The sequence below is a fragment of the Panthera uncia genome, chromosome B4, assembly GCF_023721935.1.
Source record: "Panthera uncia isolate 11264 chromosome B4, Puncia_PCG_1.0, whole genome shotgun sequence".
NCBI lineage: Eukaryota > Metazoa > Chordata > Mammalia > Carnivora > Felidae > Panthera > Panthera uncia.
The window spans coordinates 59,627,630-59,647,305 of NC_064809.1; positions in this window are offsets into that span (position 1 = coordinate 59,627,630).

Below are 19,676 nucleotides of genomic sequence, written 5' to 3' on the forward strand. Positions count from 1 at the left end.
TAGCACGGAGGTACTTTCCTCAGTGACTACTTCTAGAAAAAAGATTGACCGAGTTGAAAGTACTCGAACTTCTGTCCAGATTTGAGGAGTGTATGTTAGCTTACTTAAAGATTTTTAGGTCCCTCTGAGGTAGCAGAGAAAATTATCAGTGCAGCTTGGTTACTTTACTGGTGCTGTTTTACACATCAGCCTTTCTCCCAGGATTCTAGCATTCTCGCTTCTGGCCCAAGCCAGAAAGGGTCCAGGTGTGTGTAACTCAGTACTAAAATTAACATCTATGAACTTTTGTAGACCTCACATATTCAGGTTCAATTTTATTTTGCTAATTAGGTTCCAGGCAGGTTTTATTTCTTTTGAACCAAGTCATCCAACCCCCCCTTTTTTTTTTATCAAAGAATCTTGGTTAACTTTGATTTTTAATTCTCAGACACCCAACTCGTTGAACCGCCCATCCTGACTCAATACCCTGCTATTTTATTCCATATAAGGCCTTGAAATGTACTCACCTTACTCAGTGAAAATCCCTCTGGGATGGGGAGCTGCCAGCACATTAGAAATGTGATCTAAAGTCGTCTCTGCCCAAGGTTGGTCATATCCAGGTTAGAAGATATCAGGTATAAAATGAGAAAAAAATATTATCTCCCAGCACTTATCAGACCATCTTCTTACAAGACTTTTTCTTGTTTAGTTTTTTAGTTCATTTCTTGGTTTTTCTGGAAAAAATGCTGCAGTTATGTTGCTCACGCAGCCAAAAATCTGCACTTAATTGGGCACATAAAAAAACAGCAGACAGGAAGTCTATTTCCTCACAGAGAGATATTGTGGTTTATGGACTCTGCTTTCGTACTGCAAAGCCAGTGCATTATTTTATTTTTTAATACACTCCTGGTAAGATGTCTCTGGCAACCAAAAAGCTGTTTAAGTGCCCACCAGAATCAGTATCAGCCCAGGTAGAGGTACTTGATTACAAAATGTTAGTTTAATCTGGGTTTGATTTTGAATCAGTCTTAAGTTCTTGAATGTTTCTGGATGCTAGAGAAATAGAGAATTTAATATTTGTGTATGCACTAAGAAAGTTATACATATTTGTGAGAGAGACCGCAGCATCCCAGAAGTAGGGCTGCATTGAGTGTCCATGAGTTCTGGGAAAACATTTAAGTTGCCTGTGTAACTTCCCCTGCACACACCCTCAATCCACTCCCCTTGGGAGCCAGAGAGTTTCCTGAGGTCTATCAAGTTACAAAGGAGAAGGACGCCTTTATCAAATTTGGAAGATGCTTACTTTTCCAGTTGTCTATCTACTTAGCCCTATTCTTTATATTGTTTCTTTTTCATGAATACCTCCTGTCTCCTGCATTTGAGTCATAATAATTAAATTCCTAAGAATACTGAGGAACTCAGAGTTTTAGAGTCCAGCTTCCCATTGACAGATGAGGAGAGTGAGACAAAAAGGAGTTCATGATTTTTTTTCTCCCCAAAGACCTGAAACTCCAGTAGCAGAGACAGGACTAAAACCTGATTTTCCCCTGACACCACACTGCCTTTCTGTGTGAGTGGAAAAACAAAAATGAAACTACTGTTCTCTTGTCACTTGGTTTGAGCCATAAAACTGGGTACATTTGGTTCTAAGCACTTTCTATCTGCTTGTCTTGGGCACAATGCCTCATAATCTGGAAAAATTATATAAGCCCCAATTTTTTCTTAGGGCATGTGAGAAACTGCCATTTGTTTTTAGTAACCTAGTGTCATAAAGTTAGTATGGGCCTAATCCCACTTAAAAGTTAAATGAGAGCTTTGTGTAATTGCTTTGCCTTTTAATTCAGACTAAGCCACAGGTAATCAAGTCTTTCTCTAATACCCTGGCTTTAGAGAAACTGAAATCCATTGGTTTGTACAGGTATCACTGGCCTCAAGCTGGAATTCTCTAATGCTCATGGTCAACTCAATCCATGGAGGGGATTTACGTCATACTAGTGTTTTTGCGTAGTCCTTTGTCTGGGACTAATTTTGACACTTTGCCTGCCAGAGAAGATAAAATTGGGGTCTCTTTCCAGTCGCTGCCCAATCCAGATTCGGTTGGGCACTTCATCAAGAGGATCAGAGAGCTTAGATGTAGTCTCAGTTTCTCAAACTTGTCTCTGATTCTTTGGCTCAGACTTCAAAGAACTAAACCAAACAGGAAAGAAACTATTGCATATGGTCATGGTTGGATGTATTTTGATTTTGTACTTTTTATCCTTTGGTTGTTATAGAGGGGAATCATGTGTGGGGCTCAATATCTCTGCCAGCTGTTATGGGGATTTGTGAGTGAGGAGCAGTGCTCCCTTATTTCTATAGGAATGACTGTTCTGGACAGTTTTATAGGAGTGATTTTCTTGGATTGTTCTGTCCTGACTTGGTACTAACTACCTCATAAAGAAAGGGAAAAATAATGATACTTATTATCATTTATTATCAAGTTCCTACTACTCATCAGGTCTGGTTCCAGAGTCTTCATCTATATTATCTTATCTTTCAAATCACCATATAAGGTAGCTTTCATTATTTTTATTTTATAGGTGAAGGGAGAAAAAACCAAGTTCTTTTCCATCAACCTCAAGATAAAGTCCAAATATCTTAATAGGAAGAATCAGGAAAATGTAGTTGTTAAGGTTACAGACTATATGGCTAGGCTACCTGCCTTTAAATCCCAGTCTGCCACTTACTAGCGGTGCAACCTCAGACACATTCTTCAGGTTTTCTGTGCCTCAGTTTCTGCATATGTAAATGGAGACACAACCTAATGTGGTTGTTAGAGAGTTAAATATTCAATGAACTTAAAGTGCTTAGAACAATGCCTAGTGCATAGTTCTAAATGTTAGCTAATATTATCACCACCATCATCATCCTTATTATTGCTTTTAGCAACAGAAATGTTGAATGAGACTTTATTATCTCAGGTTTCAGCTAAAACTCAAAGTTGGGAACACTGGCTGATAAGTACTCCCACATTTTAAAGAGTTACTGCTAGATACATTTCTGTAGGACTTACTGAAATATAGCTGAGTGGTCCTGATTCTGTCACCCCCTACCACTTATGCAGAGAAAATATTAGAAATTCAAGAATCCTTTTAAGTAGAAAATTCACAGGATTAGTATGTTTCAAATCTAGCGGGTAGAACTGTGGTATTTCCCTAAGACAAGTAATTGGCTTTAAATATTGTGAGGTCCCTGAAAGGAGACTGGAACCTTTACTGCACCTGGAGGCTTGCTATGCTGGGACATCTGTAGGCTGCTCTGGCATTGCCCCTGGAAAATAGTGTGAAGAGAGAATTCTGGAAGTCTGAGAGCCTGCTGACCAAAGAGAGTCATGCTTGCTTCTTCCCTAGTTGATTCTTTTTTCCCCCTAATTCCAATATAGTTAACATACAGCATCATCTTAGTTTCAGGTGTGTAATATAGTGATTCAAAACTTCCATACAACACCTGGTGCTCATCATAAGTGCACTCCTCAATTTCCATCACCTATTTCACCCATTCCACATCCACCCTCCCCTGGTAACCATCAGTTTGTTCTCTATAATTAAGAGTCTGTTTCTTGGTTTGTGTCTCCCCTCTCTCTTTTTTTCCCCCTTTTCTTGTTTGTTTTTTCTTAAATTCCACATATGAGTGGGATCATAGAGTATTTGTCTTCCTTTGACTGACTTATTTCGCTTAGCATTATATTCTCTAGCTCCATCTCTGTTATTGCAAATGGCAAGATTTCATTCATTTTTATGGCTGAGTAATATTCTAGTGTGTGTGTGTGTGTGTGTGTGTGTACCGCATCTTCTTTATCCATTCATCTATTGATGGACCCTTTGGCCACTTCCATAATTTGGCTATTATAAATAATACTGCTACAAACATAAGGGTACTTGTATCCCTTTGAATTAGTGTTTTTGCATTTGGGAGGTAAATAGCCAGTAGTGCAATTACTGGGTCATTTCCCTGGTGGATTCTTAAGGAGCAGCCCTTATTTGTAGGATGAGAAAAAGAACTAGAATGACACAGCTTGTACTCCCACAGTTTCATGTAGTGAGTACCTGTGGGCTTTCTGTGGGTCAGGTGGATGCCTTGAAAGCCACATGGGCTTAGATCATCTTAAGATACCCAGCCCTGGGGGAGGATTGTCAACTGGGAGAGTGGAAGTATATGGCCAAGGTCAAAGAGAAGGTGACAGGAATGGGCTGGAAAACTCATTAATTGTGTGAACTGTGGCTTGTGGAGTCTCCTAAGGAACCTACATCTCTGCTCTATGAAAGGGCCAGCATCTGAATGCCCATGACAGCCAGCCAGTCAGCACTAGTGTTCATTCTGAAAGAACTACAACAGCAGAACGAGTTAGGTTAAAATATATACTTTTATTTGTATTTCTCTATACTTCTCTTCCTCTTCCCTGACCCTGGAAGGGCACTGGATGAAGAGGGAAAGAAAAGACCATGATACCTTATCCAATGCAGATCACCAAGCCACATCTCAGACCACTTGGAGATTGAAAATTTTTTAAATTTTTTAAAATTCAAAGTTTATTATTTATTTTGACAGAAAGAGAGCACAAGTAGGGAAGGGGCAGAAAGAGAGGGGGAGAGAGAGAGAATCCCAAGCAGGCTTCTTACTCTCACCACAGAGACTGATGCGGGTCTTGAACTCACAAACCATGAGATCATGACCTGAGCTGAAATCAAGAGTCAGACACTTAACCAACTGAGCCACCCAGGCACCCCCCAAATTTTTAAAGTTTATTTATATATTTTTGAGAGACAGAGCATGAGCAGGGAAAGGGCAGAGAGAGAGAGGGAGAGAGAGAATCCCAAGCAGGCTTCATGGCTCCACACTGTCATTGCAGAGCCCAACGCAGGGCTCGATCCCACAAACTGAGAGATCATGACCTGAAGCAAAATCAAGAGGTGGACACTTAACCGATTGAGCCAGCTAGGCATTCCTGTTTTTTAATTTTCTGTAAACAAACTCTATCCTGGCATCCTGGGAGATTGAAATTTTAATTTAGATTTAAGAAGACTTTTTCCTGTCTAAAAGTGAGTCCTAATTAATGAAATTAAACTGTTCTTTTAGCTATAAGTAATATAAATGTTATGAACTCTGCTTGAAAGATTATCAAGGAGCAGTGAAGAGATATTGAGCAGAATGTATTTGAATTCTTAATATGAGCAATTAAATATTTTTAGTAACTTGCCCAAGACTACACAGCTTAAATGGCAGCATTTGAAAATGAACTCATGTCTAATTACCAATGCCATGGTATTTTTACTACATGGAATTTCCCCTGAAATTTTGTGGTAAAATTAACCAGAAGAATTCTGTTAAAATGTACTACAACTCTTATAAAAGACTCACTATATTTGCATAACATATTCAAAATGCCTTATAGAAATAAGCAAGAACAATAAGGGTATTTTGGCAGCTCCTTAACATTTAAGGCATGGTAGCTTAGGGAAGAATATCTAATCATAGAAGAAGGATATATATATATATATATATATATATGTATATATATATTTCCCTGGTTCATGTAGCTTAGGTGCTGGACAGAGCCAGAGGAGACATGTTTCTGGGCAAGGTACCTCAGAAGGTCTCCTTTCTGAAGCCTGGGTGTGATCTCACTCTCAGGTGATTACATGGACAATCTTAAGAGAGGATGTCTTTTATTTGGAATCTTAGAGAAAGGAAGCCAACTTTTTTGTAGAATTAGGTTGGAAGAGTGATCATTCTTGGCCCACTCAGGCTAAGCTGACATGTGCTTGTCTACCTAAGGACAGCTTGGAATACTGTGGCCCTACAACCAGGAGCTGAACCTGGGGCTAGGGTTAAGTGGATCACCCTCTTTTGAATGATGGATGGGTTACAATTTAACACCCTTGTCAACATGGGGCAGAAAAGTGGCATCAAGCCTCACTACAAGCGAATCTTTCCTTTGGGAATCTAAGTCACACTGAGGTCCTTATAAAGACCAGAATGCTTAGTCTTAAAATCTATTTCAAGACCAGAACCTTAGCTATGATTCCTCACACATGGAGCTGAGCAGAAACAAATGGTCTGTAAGGCATTCTTATAATTATAAAGGAAATATATTGCCAAAGAAGCCAGAAAACCAGCCTGCCAAAACCCATGACAAATCAACCCGACTCCTGGATCTATAAATTGACATTGACAAGAAGGGGAGTGTGGAAGCTATGGTGGCCCCAAGAAAGTATACTCTCCAGTGTCTGCTTCAGATGCAGCCATGAGAGACAATGGATAAAGGAAATCCTCCCAGAGATCTAATGTCACAGCTCCCAGAAAAGGTGACTGGAGGACTCATACCCCCAGCATGGCAGGAGTTTGAACAGCTCCTTCCCAACAGGACTTGATCAGTCTCATAGAATGATGGCAGCTGTGCATTTCCCATTTCCCCTTTTCCAGGGGGAGTTTTATTTCTGTCATCCTGTCCCCACTCCTTCATTTTTATATTGGTATTCAGGGACAGATGATTTGTCTCATAATTATAGGCCACCATATTATAAAGAGCCACATCAGGATCCTTGATGTAGAGGGCTGATCTCATCCAGAGAATCCTCAATCTTGACCTAGATGCAGGAAACGGATGAAGCTTTGGGATTGTATTCCTTGGGAAGGGATGAGGGTATTCTCTGTGGAGAATGAATAATACAAACATGTTCAAAGGGATGGAATGTGGCCAAGGCTATCAGCCGTCCCTCAAGATCTGTCCTTTGCCCCTTGTAGATGGGGTGGCTCTGTGAAGTTCCACCTAATGAGTTATGCGCAGAAGCAAAGAACATAATTTCATACCCGCGTCTCCCTTAATGGAGGGACATGTTCTTCCTCCTTCCTCCAACCCATTGGTTGGAATGTGGATGTGATGAGGAGCTACCCAGAATCCTGCAGACACAGAACACCCTAGCCATGGTGGATCTTAGAGAATCCAAGTCCCTGGACAATCTTGTGGAGTCTTGGACTTCCTGCCTTTGAACAGTTACATGAGAAACAATTTTTTATTTTCTTTATGCAGCAGCTATTTGGGACCTTTGTTACATAGAGCCAAAATTGTATCTGTTCACTCATGCTTCTTTAATGCAACCTTGAATACATACTGCCAGGGAGTTTACAGTTAGACCTTTCTTTTACTCCCTGAACATTAAGACCAGTTCCCCATACATTTTGGACTCAACAATACACAGCTAAAATGTAAACCTTATGAGGTCAGAGACTTTTTGTGTCTTGCATATCACCACTGTATTCCTGGTACCTAGTAGGCAATCAGTCTTTGTACCTTTGATCCATGCTTGTAATTGATTATTTAATTACCCAATTCAGACATGTTTATTAAGTACCCAGTATTTGTGAGATTATGTGCTTGAAGAGAAGAAGGAGGTGGAGGAGGAGGAGAGAGGAGAGGAGAGGAGAAGAGAGGAGAGGAGAGGAAGGAGGGGCGGGGGAGGAGATGAAAGGTGAAGGGGAGAGGAGGGAGAGGAGAAGGACAAGAAGAAGAAAAGGAGGAGGAAAAGGAGAGGTAGAAGGAGGGAGAGGGGGAGGGAGAGGGAGGAGGAAGAGGAGGAGGAGGAAAAGCAGTAGAAGCAGAAGCAATTATCACTGAGTACTGGGCATCACTCCAAGTGTTTTACACATGCATTCAATCCTCATACAAAGCAGATTCTATTATCATCCCCATTTACATATGAAGAAACCAAGGCACTGAGACTTGAAGTGACTTTTCTAAGGTCACACAGAAAATAAATGGAGTATCTGGGGCTAGAACCCAGAAGCCTCCCCTCCTAATCATAGTACCCTACTGCTTTTCCAAAGAGTAGGAAGATCATTCTTCCTGTTAAAAGTTAATTGAACCTCAAAAGACCATAGTACCTCTAATGCAATTCTGGAAAATGAACGTTCATATTTGAAAATCACAAAGCCCATTTTAGGCAAAAAGTATTATGCATTTGGTTTAAAGAGCAATTATTTTGTCACATAGTAATAGAGCTCCCCAAATGGCTAATTTTAATGCAATGGAATTAACTTTCTAGTACACAAACCTATTTTATTATTTTACAAAGCAACAATTTAATTTCCTGGTCATTAAGAAAAGGAAATTTTAGTCTTTACTAATTGTTTAATAATACTTTTGGCAAAATTAGAATACCATTTTTTTCTTTTGATAACTACTTCTTATATAAACCAAGTAAAGGAATAATTCTTTTCCAAAAATAATGTTCAAAATAATATAAAAAGGCATCTACAGACTAATTAATAAATTAAAAATGATTTTTTAAAAAGATAAATATAGTTACTCAAAGCACAGTTCTCACATGAAAGACTAACTGCTAAATGTAAAACAGCCTATAAAGTAGACGGAATAAAAAGAAAGTAGAAGACAAAGTGCCTATATTCAAAACGCTTAAGGGGCGCCTGGGTGGCTCAGGTCATGATCTCACGGTTTGTGAGTTCGAGCCTCGTGTCCGGCTCTGTGCTGACAGCTCAGAGCCTGGAGCCTGCTTCTGATTCTGTGTCTCCCTCCCTCTCTGTCCCTCCCCTTCTCATGCTCTGTCTCTGTCTCAGAAATAAATAAATATTAAAAAAAATTTTAAAAAAAACCTCTTAAAATCAACTGGACAGTTTCCATCATTTAAATGCTCCAATCATGGCCTATCTCAAGCTACCAAGGTGAGGTCACTAGATATAGAATTGGGAAGGAATGTGCCCAAGCTGGGTCCCTGGCTCATATGAGTAGGCTCCAGCACACCACTGGCTCATGAGTCAACCACCGCATTTCTAATATAAACACGGGTGCCTACAGTGTGTCTGGTGTTGTGCTACAAATTTTAGCAGGGACTACAAGTAGGATGTACCCAGGACTCTAAGAGTAAGAATGACTTGTGCAAGTTCAGGGAAGCATCTCCTCAGCGAAGCACTGTGGAAGAAAGGTAAAGTAGTCTTTGTCCTCTGGGAATTTAGGAAGACAAAACAAATACAGGAAGACATTTAAAGGGCCACATACAGACTTGATGGGCAGTGCCGTTTGCACATTTTAGGTGCTCAATCAAATGCATTATAGTCCCAAATGAATATGAAATGCAAGCCACAGTCCTTCCTGTATAGAAATGCCAACCATCATTAGCATTTAAAATAAAAAGTATAGTTTTTATTTTTAGATTTTGTTAAGTACCTGTTTTCATTAGTTTAGCCTATTTGCCTTTGCACTGTCTGAACTCGTGTTACTGTTTCTTTCATCTACCTTCTCCCACTCCAAAGGGGGTAAAACTGATGAGAAGAAACTTCTTGATCTGGTTTAGAGAAACAAAATCCAGATCCCTGTGGATTGGGCTTGAGAGTTGCCATCTGAGTTAATCCTGGCACATTACAGTTACACGTTCTACGTTCAGTGTGAGAGCAGAAGTAGAGACTGCTGAAAGATTCAGAATGACAGCAACTGTGATTTGCAAAATGTTTTCAGAGAATCTTTAAACATTATACAGCCACTGACTTGAAGATATTGCAGGTTCGGCTCCAGACCACTGCAATACAGTGAATATTGCAATTAAGCAAGTCAATGAAATTTTTAGTTTTTCAGCACATATAAAAACTACGCTCACATTCCACTGAGTCTAGTAAGTGTGCAATAACACAATGTCCAAAAAAACCAATGTACATACCTTAATTAAAATGCTTTATTCCTAAAAAATGCTAACCATCATCTGAGCATTCAGAGAGTTGTAATCTTTTTGCTGGTGGAGGGTCCTGCCTTGATGTTCATGGCTGCTGATTGATAAGGATGATGGCTGTTGAAAGTAGAGGCATCTGTGTGGCAATTTCTTACAATGATGAAGTTTGCCTCATAATTAGTTCTTCCTTTCATAAATAATTTCTTTGTAGCATGTGATGCTGTTTGATAGCATTTTCCCCACAGTAGAACTTCTTTCAGAATTGCAGTCAGTCCTCTCAAACCCCACCACTGATTTACCAATTAAGTTGATTAATATGATAAATCCTTTCTATCATTTCAACAATCTTCACAGCATTAGCACCAGGAGTGGATTCTATCTTCGGAAAACACTTTCTCTGTTCATCCATAAGAAGCAACTTCTCATCCATTGAAGCCTTATCAAGAGATTGCAGAAATTCATCAGTCACATCTTCAGCCTGAACTTCTAGTTCTCTTACTATTGCCACCACAATAGCAGTTTCTTCCTCCCCTGAAGTCTTGAACCCCTCAAAGTCATTAGTGAAGGTTGGAATCAACTTCTCCCACACTCCTGTTAATGTTGTTACGTTGACCTCTTCTCATGAATCCTTTCCAAAAGGTTTTCAGTTGACTTTGCCCAAAGCTATCAGAAGAATCACTATTTATGGCAGCTATAGCCTTATAAAATGTACTTTTTAAATAATAAGAGTTGAAAGTCAAAATAACTCCTTGATCAATGGATACAGAATGGATGTTGTGTTAGCAGGCACACTATATATGGTGCATGTACATCTCCATCAGAGTTTTTGCATGACCAGGTACATTGTCAATAAGCAGTAATATTTTGAAAGATATCTTTTTTTTTCCTGAGCAGTATGTCTTCACAGTGGGCTTAAAATATTCATTAAACTATGTTGTAAACAGATGTGCTGTCACTCAGGCTTTGTTGTTTCATTGGATAGAGCATAGGCAAAGTAGATTTAGCATAATTCTTTTTTTTTCAATTTCATTATTATTTTTTTGATAAAAAATATATTTTTTCAGGAGTAGAATTTAGTGATGCATCACTTACATATAACACCCAGTACTTACCCCAACCAGCATCCTCCTTAATGCCCCTCATCCCTTTAGCCTTTCCCCCTACCCAACACCCAGCCAGCAACCCTCAGTTTGTTCTCTGTATTTAAGAGTCTCTAATGGTTTGTCTTCCTCTATGTTTTTATATTATTTTTGCTTCCCTTCCCTTATGTTCATCTGTTTTGTAACTTAAATTCCACATATGAGTGAAGTCATATGATGTTTGTCTTTCTCTGACTGACTTATTTTGCTTAGGATGATACACTCTAGTTCTATCCTTGTTGTTGCAAATGGCAAGATTTTATTCTTTTTGAATGCCGAGTAACATTCCATTGGATATATATATCACATCATCTTTATCCGTTCATCAGTCTATGGACATTTGGGCTCTTTCCATACTTTGGCTATTGTCGATAGTGCTGCTATAAACATTGGGATGCACGTGTCCCTTCAAATCAGTATTTTTGTATCTTTTGGATAAATACCTAGTAGTGCAATTGCTGGGTTGTAGGGTAATTCTATTTTTAATTTTTTGAGGATCCTCCGTGCTGTTTTCCAGAGTGGCTGCACTAGTTTGCATTCTCACCAGCAGTGCAAAAGGTTTCCCATTTCTCCTCATCCTTACCAACATCTGTTGTTTCCTGAGTTGTTAATGTTAGCCATTCTGACAGGTGTGTGGTGTTATCTCCTAGTGGTTTTGATTTGTATTTCCCTGATGAGTGATGTTGACCATTTTTTCATGTGTTGGTTGGCCATCTGGATGTCTTCTTTGCAAAAATGTCTATTCACGTCTTTTGTCCATATCTTCACTGAATTATTTGTTTTTTGGGTGTTGAGTTTGACAAGTTCTTTATAGATTTTGGATACTAACCCTTTACTTGATAAGTCATTAGATTTAGCGTAATTCTTAAGGACCCTAGGATTTTCAAAATGGTAAATGAACATTGGCTTCAACTTCAAGTCATCAGCTGCGTTAGTCATGAAAAAGAGTGTCAGTCTAAGGGTGCCTGGGTGGCTCAGTCGGTTTTGTGTTTGACTCTTGGTTTTGGCTCAGGTCATGATCTCATGGTCCATGGGTTCAAGCCCCGCATTGAGCTCTGTGCTGACAGTGTGGAACCTGTTTTGTATTCTCTCTCTCTCCCTCTCTCTCTGATCCTTCCCCACTCTCTCTTTCTCTCAAAATAAATAAATAAACTTAAAAAGTTAAAAGAGAGAGAGAGAGAGAGAGAGAGAGAGTCTATCCCTTGATGCCAGGTGTGAACTTCTCTCTACCTATGAGAATCCTAGATGGAATTTCCTTCCAATAGAAGGCAATTTTGTCTTCATTGAAAATCTGTTGTTTAGTGTAGCGACCTTCATTAATGATCTTACTGGATCTTCTGGATAACTCACTTTAGCTTCTACATCAGTACCTGCTGCTTCACCTTGCCCTTTTATGTTTCAGAGACAGCTTCTTTCTTCAAACCTCTTGAGCCAACCTCTAATAGCTTCCAACTTTTCTTCTGTAGCTTCCTCACCTCTGCCAGCCTTCATAGAATTAAAAAGAGTTAGGATCTTGCTCTAAATTAGGCTTTGGTTTAAGGGAATGTTGTGGCTTGTCTGATCTTCTATCCAGACCACTGAAACTTTCTCCATATCAGCAATAAGGCTGTTTTGCTTTATCATTCATGTGCTTACTGAAGTAACACTTTTAATTTCCTTCAAGAACTTTGCCTTTGCATTCACAACTTGACTAAGTTCTGTTTGGCACAAAAGGCCTAGGTTTTGGCTTATCTCAGCTTTCCACATGCCTTCCTGACAAAGCTTAATCATTTCTAGCTTTTGATTTAAAGTGTGAGATGTGCGGCTCTTCTTTTCACTTGAACACTTACAGGCCATTATAGGGTTATCAACTGGCTAAGTTCAATATTGTGTCTCAGGAATAGAGAGGCCCAAGGAGAAGAAGAGAAATGGGAAAAAAACAGCTGGTTGGTGCAACAGTCAGAACACACACACCATTTACTGATTAAGTTTGCTCCCTTATGTGGGCACAGTTTGTGATACTCCAAAACAATTACAACAGTAACATCAAAGATCACTGATCCCAATCACCATAATAAATACAGTAATGAAAAGTCTGAAATATTTCAAGAATTACCGGAATGTGACACAGAGACATGAAATGAGCAAATGCTGTTGGAAAGATGGCACCCATAGACTTGTTTGATGCAGGATTGCCACAACCTTCAATTTGTAAAAAAAACACAGTATTTATGACGTGAAATAGAGCAAATGCCTATATTTGGATTTATGTATAATGGTAAATAGTACACTTAGTTTAGCAATGCAACTTTTTTGTGTGTGGCAAACAGGAAAGTAGTAGTATGTCATAGCTCTTTTCATCTATAAGGAATCTGAGGTTTTACCAAATCTCTTTTTGCTGCAGTTCTAGTGTTTCCTTCTGGCTCTATAGAAAAGGATGACGAAAAGACAAAAGCAACAGCAGTTTATTAAACAAAACTCAGAACCTCTGGCCCCAACTTTTCAGTTAGGCTTGTGTAAAAACCACACACTTTGACATAATCTCAATGCTTTCGTGGAAGAGAGTGTTCAACTTTACTGGGCGCTGGTGGCCATGGCAATGGTCCATCTGATGATTTGGAAATGCAACAATATTGTAAGTGAAAGAGTGAAAGCTAAGGAGCAAGACTAGAAGCTGCTTGATCAGCTGCCCTTTTCACCTCAGATTTTCCTTCCGAAGTTAACCCTGAAGATTCACAGTGTCACTGAAAGATAGCTATCACCACCATCACATTATCCAACTGGTCAGGCCTTCAACTCTTTTCTACTGTCTCAGTAGATACGTGAACAAATTCTTTTCTTCTCAGTTCATTAGAGACAACATCAAACTTTTTCTAAAATACATGTGTAGTAACCTTTTGCCTACCCCATCTAAATAGTGGATGCTGTATTAAAAGATAACTAATGATATTTAAAAATTCTTGGAAATTTCAAAACTCATGAAAATATGAGTTTTACAGTACAGATTTTTTATCAAAACATATTTAACATATCTTCACTTTAATTTGGCTGGAACATTTAATTGGGCACTCAAGTTTTAGCTTCTTTTCTTAACTTGAATTTACGAGCAGTTTGGACATTAGACAACCTTACACAAACCTATGTGGTGAGGGCACTTCCAGTTGTCCCTACTACACATAGATTTGGTGAGCTGCTCCCTCCAGCCAATAGCACCTTGTAGTCTTCCTCTTCCCCATGTTTAAACTCCCAGCTGGTTGCCTCTGTACCTAGGATTCCCTGCACTTTCCCTTCTATCTCCTCAGGGGTCTGTGAGAGCTTCTGGCTCACTGGATGTAGAAGGAATTTCTAGATCATTCCCTAAAGATTTCTCTCCTGGGCTTTAGTCCACTCTTGTCCCATATTGGGGATCTTTACTTTGCTATCCCCTGTCAACCCCCTTTCATCTCCCCTATTTCCTGCAAAGGATTCTTCCTCTCCTTCTCCTTCTTTCCCTCCTTTTCCTTCTCCCCCTCCTTCTCTTTCTCAATCTCCTCCTCCTCCTCCTTTTTGCTTTTGAAACATTCATAATTTATTTGTAGGACTAAGGCATTTGATACAAAACTTTAGAAAGCACTTGTGAAAGAATCCAATAACAGTTTAGTCATTTGCTTATTAAACTAAAGAACAATCCTATTTAGCGCCCTTCTCTGTAGGAAGAGATCTAAAGGAGTACATTCTGGAACCACAGTAGCTACATGAAGAAAGTTATTATTCTTTTTAATGTGCCTTCATAATCATTGTCCTACTTCAGCCACTCAGTGATCCTATGAAGAAAGACAGGTACTCTATAATTTTATAGATGATCAAACTGAGGCACAAAGAGACGAAGTCACTTGTTCAAGGTAAGCTCTTAGTTCTGGAGCTTGTTGTTGCATTTAAAGGATTCTTCTTATCACTCTTTGTCTCCCTGTACTACTCATATTGTCTGAGGCCTATTCACAAACTTTATATACAAGCTGGTTCTATTCTTCAGTCAAGCCAATCTAGCCTCTCAGATGGTCTCTCTATCATCCAAGTAGTCTTAAAGGCTGACACCATTTTCTGGGACCCTCGTATTTCACACAACTGCCCACTACCCCAGGATTCACCAAAGACCATCAACTCTATGTATCTCAAAGGTCTGCACCCAGTCAATCTTCCACTTAATTATCTTTTTATTTTCTTTTTCCATTTCACTTTTTTGTCCTTCATAGCTCAGGTGGTCTGCCTCCTCGAGTACGCGAGTACCATAATCATTACGTTATTTGCCTCTTTGCTTTTTCCTTTCTCATAGCAGGAAGAAAATTAAACATAGAGAAGAAAATAATCTTTCACATACGGTAAGGGAAATATATGAATAGTAAGTGTCACTTGTACAATGAGTGAAATAATTTCAATTTTCAACATGTTGTATTTCAAAATTTTGGTGGTGACTTGCAAGCAACTGAAAATCTAATCTGATAACAGAGTAAGTGGCTATAGCTCTAAGAAGGTAGATCTGGAAGCACTGACATGTAGGAGGCAATCAAAACCATATGCACGGTGAGTTCAGTGGTGCAAATGAACACAAACAGCCTCTGGTCAGTGTTCAATTGTATAATAATTTATAGCTTAGATAACGTCCATCGTTAGTTTACACCATCTTAATATTTGCTATTGTAGTATTTATAGGAGCTTAAAGCTTATATTCATGTCACAGTGAATAGAATTTTAAGTCAAACAGACCTAATTTTTAAAATTGAAGTATAATTGACATACAATAGTCTGTGAGTTTTAGGTGTACATCATACTTATTCAATGTTTTTATACATTATGAAATGATCCCAACGATAAGTCTAGTTACTGTCTGTCTCCATACTAAATTATTATGATATTATTTACAGTATCCACTGTCCCTGTACATTACACCTTCATGACTTATTGTACGGCTGTAAGTTTGTACTTCCTAATCACCTTCACCTATTTTGCCTGCTCTCAACCCCTCCCCACCCTGATAACCAACAGTTTGTTTCTGGCATCTATAAATCTGTTTCTGTTTAAACAGACCTAGATTTAAAAATCAATTCTATCTTCCTCCAGATGTATGAACACAGACAAGTTAGCTTCATTCTTCTCAGCCTTAATTTTCTGATCTGTAGATAGGGGTATTAATAATACCTATTTGAAGTTGCTCTTGTAACATTTAGATTAAAGCAAATTAAATGATACAACATATGTACAATGCCTAAGAGAGTACCTGTTAGTAGCATTTAATAAATAATAGATGTTGTATTAAAGATAGCTAATAGTATATTTATTATGGCATACTTTCCCATATTGTGGAGCAATTTATTCTTTTTAAAATATGAGGATTAACTTAGGCTTTAAATACAAATTGTCATTAATACAATAAATCCCTGATAATTTGCACTTTTGTTTAATGTTCATTGTGAATAATACATGACCTAAACATTTAATGATGAACAATATTAAGGGACATCTTTTTCTTCCTGAAAATTGAAGAACTAACAATATTTACAATATATATAGAGGCATATATTCTTTTATTTGGAAGCCAGGTTTATCGTAATGAGTAAGTATTTATCAGAAACCCAACAGTTGGCAAGATGGTAGAATAAAAAGAAAACAGATGTAACAGGCATTTTTAAAGTAGGCATTAATCAATCTTTCCTTACTTAAGTAATTCAAAATGGAAATATTCATTGAAAATTTTTTCTGTAGTTATAAACTCAGTAACTGAAAAATGCAAAATATTATACTTCTCTTTGCAAGTAGGTAGTCTCCCATTAGCTAAGAATAGTGATGGTTTATGCTGGGTGAGAAAAATGCTAGTTTGCTTTGCTAATAATGCTCTTGTATCTCCTGGGAGGGGAAAAGACTGGTAAAAACTTTAGTGGAACGATAAATGTTCTAAACTCCTTTTTAATGGGACTTATTGTCAGTTTCTATGGTTAAGATTTCTCAGTTACCATATCTGAGCGTGCTAGGATTTTTACTGTATCACTTGCTTCAGGCCTCATGCCACCCGAAAGTATTATAGGTGGAGCCATGTGAGAGCAATTTTCCTTCGGCACTTCCAGTAACTGAATCTCCTTGGATGGGATCCAAGAATAAAACCTTCTATACCAAACTGCACACCATGGTGGGCTGTATTATATATAATGAGACTCTGATGTACGTGTAATGTTTCTGTTTGTTGACGGTTTATGAAAGGATCTTCATTTCTGGTGAGTAAATTCATTGTCAAATCACTCACCCCTTGAAAATTCAGAATTTATTTCTTGCCTCAGAAGATCATTTCTAATCCAAAGGTAAGTTTTTACGTGATTATTTTGAAAGGTGAAATAATCTTTTCCCTCTCTGCCTCACCCTATGCTAAGAGGAGAAATTGATACCGAGAGAATTTTCAGGTCTTGGGATTACTAGTTCATTATACCTCCTGGAATGTATAATGGTGTTAGTACTATCATTTCCATTTTGAAGGAAGGAGGGGGAAGAGAGCTAAGAAAAATAAACAGGTGGGCAAAGTATTGTCTCTCCAAGTTGTATCTTGTGTTGGTTACCACAGTAGCTTTTCTCGGACAAGCTTTTGTTCAATGTTTGTTGCTAGGTTACTTCATTTAAATCCCATTTATACCTAAAATAAGCCACAGGGTCATTATTTTTATTTTGAATTTTTATTTAAAAAAAAATAAAAAATTATCCGTTAACCTTTGGTGGCTTTTCAGTATACTATATTCCTTTAAAATTGTCCATATTGGATCAGAATTCTAGTCAATTTTTTTTTCTTTTCCTAAAACAGTGATGTGAACATGTCAAATGACTTAGTGGTTCATCTGGCACAAGTAACTGAAAATTTGAATGCTTATCTGAACTTTATCTGAACTATCCTGAGTTTTCTTGGGTCTGTAAAATTGGAACTGAAATCTCATGGAAACTGGCTTTCTCAAGAAATTTTTGGTGAGCCAGAAATACTGTCAGAGCAGCCTTTCCCGTGGTGTTTTGGCAATTTTTACTTTGGCCCAGACAGAACCAGGAAGTTCAGAGGTGAATGAGAATGAAAAATAATGAAATGGTAACTGATCTTTTTTTTTTTTTTTTTGAACTTCAGAAAGATTCAGTTCAAAATCTTTAAAGACCATATCAGGTCAGTCTTAGTAACTATAGCCCTCATGATAAACATTAAGAGAGATGTGGGATGCTATTAATGACTCAGCCCATCAGTGGTAAAGAAGGAAATTAAAAATTACCATTTCTTCTTGTTTTTCACACTGTTTGGCTACAACATTATATATGGAATTGCAGTTTCTATGAAATTATTGGTCAGTTTAATTAGCATATTTCCCCTGACATTAGCAATGACATGGCAGATAGTTTAATGAATTAATATCAACTTTCCTTACCATATCTTAATTCAAATTCTTACCACTGAGTAGATTGCATTTCCATGGATTTTCATATTTAGAGGTTGAGAACTTATTGTTACAGCTTACAGAGTTTTTAGTAGATAATCACAGATTTTCATGGAAATCAAGTTTCTATTTGTAAGCCAAATACATCTAGAAGATGCTTGAATTCTGTTCATAGAAGCATCCTGAAGGAGAGAAAGATTCTTATATATTAAAGCAGTAGTTCTCAAACCTTGGTCTACTTGTGGTACTTTTAAATAGAGATGCCCTGGGGCACCTGATGGCTCAATAGGTTTAGCTTCTGACTCTTGATTTCAACTCAGGTAATGACCTCACCATTCCTAAATTCCAGCCCCACATCCGGCTCTGTGCTGTGAGTTTGGGATTCTCTCTCTCCCCCGTCTCTCTGCCCCCACCCTGCTCGATCACTCTAAATAAACAAACTTTAAAAAAATTTAAGTAGACATGCCCTGGCCTAACCCCCATCCACTGCATCCAAATCACTGATCATGGAACCCATAGTACTGCATTTTTATCTTGTTCCACTGGTTACTTTGATGTGTACCAAAGTTCTCACTATGCACCACTGACAAGTGTTCACTTAGGTGTCATGATTGTAAAACGCAATTCTAAATGAAAAATTGTATTTATATAAGACTTGAAGAGGCTATTTCTATCATTCTTGCTTTGTGGTTGAAGGGACTGAGGCTCAGAGAGTTTCAATAGTTTTCATAGTTAAGTGGTGGCATTGAAACTCAAATCCTGCTCTTTTGCTTCAAGCTCTAGACTTTTTCACTATAACACCAATACACTGCAAGCAGAGAAAGGAGGAACATCTGTGTCTACTACTGAAAAAAATAAAAAAGGAATGTTTGGTTCAAGAAAGATATACCATTATAAACCTCAATAACACCAAGTATTTGACAGACATTTATTTCTAAATTACTTATCTAAAGAGACAGAAAGGTAATTGAGACAATCCACAGATAACTTCTCTCGGATACCTATTTGTAAGTGCTCAGTAAATCATTTGTGATAGACTGTTGACTTAAAGTTTTTGTTCTCTTTGTAAGCCTTTGCAAATCGGGGCAATGAAAGTGCTAATTGCCAATTCTGAAGGCTGTATTGTCAGTCACTGGGAAGAGTCCATCTGTCTTATTAGTCACTCCATTAATTTTGCGTTCATTTGTGTGCAGAGGCTTGGACAGCAAAGAGACCAGGAGCCATGCTGAGTTATTCCATTTTAATTTAATAACATAGAATTCCTGTAGTGTCCTAAAAAGCCAACATTTACGAATGTCTGAAAATTTTCAAAAATCTTCATGAAATTAATGCCACCAAAAGATTCTTACTTCATTGCTTTTGCTGGCTGTATTTTAAAAGCCATTTACCTTCAGTGAACTAAGGGACTGGGCTTCGAATAAATGATGCCCTTT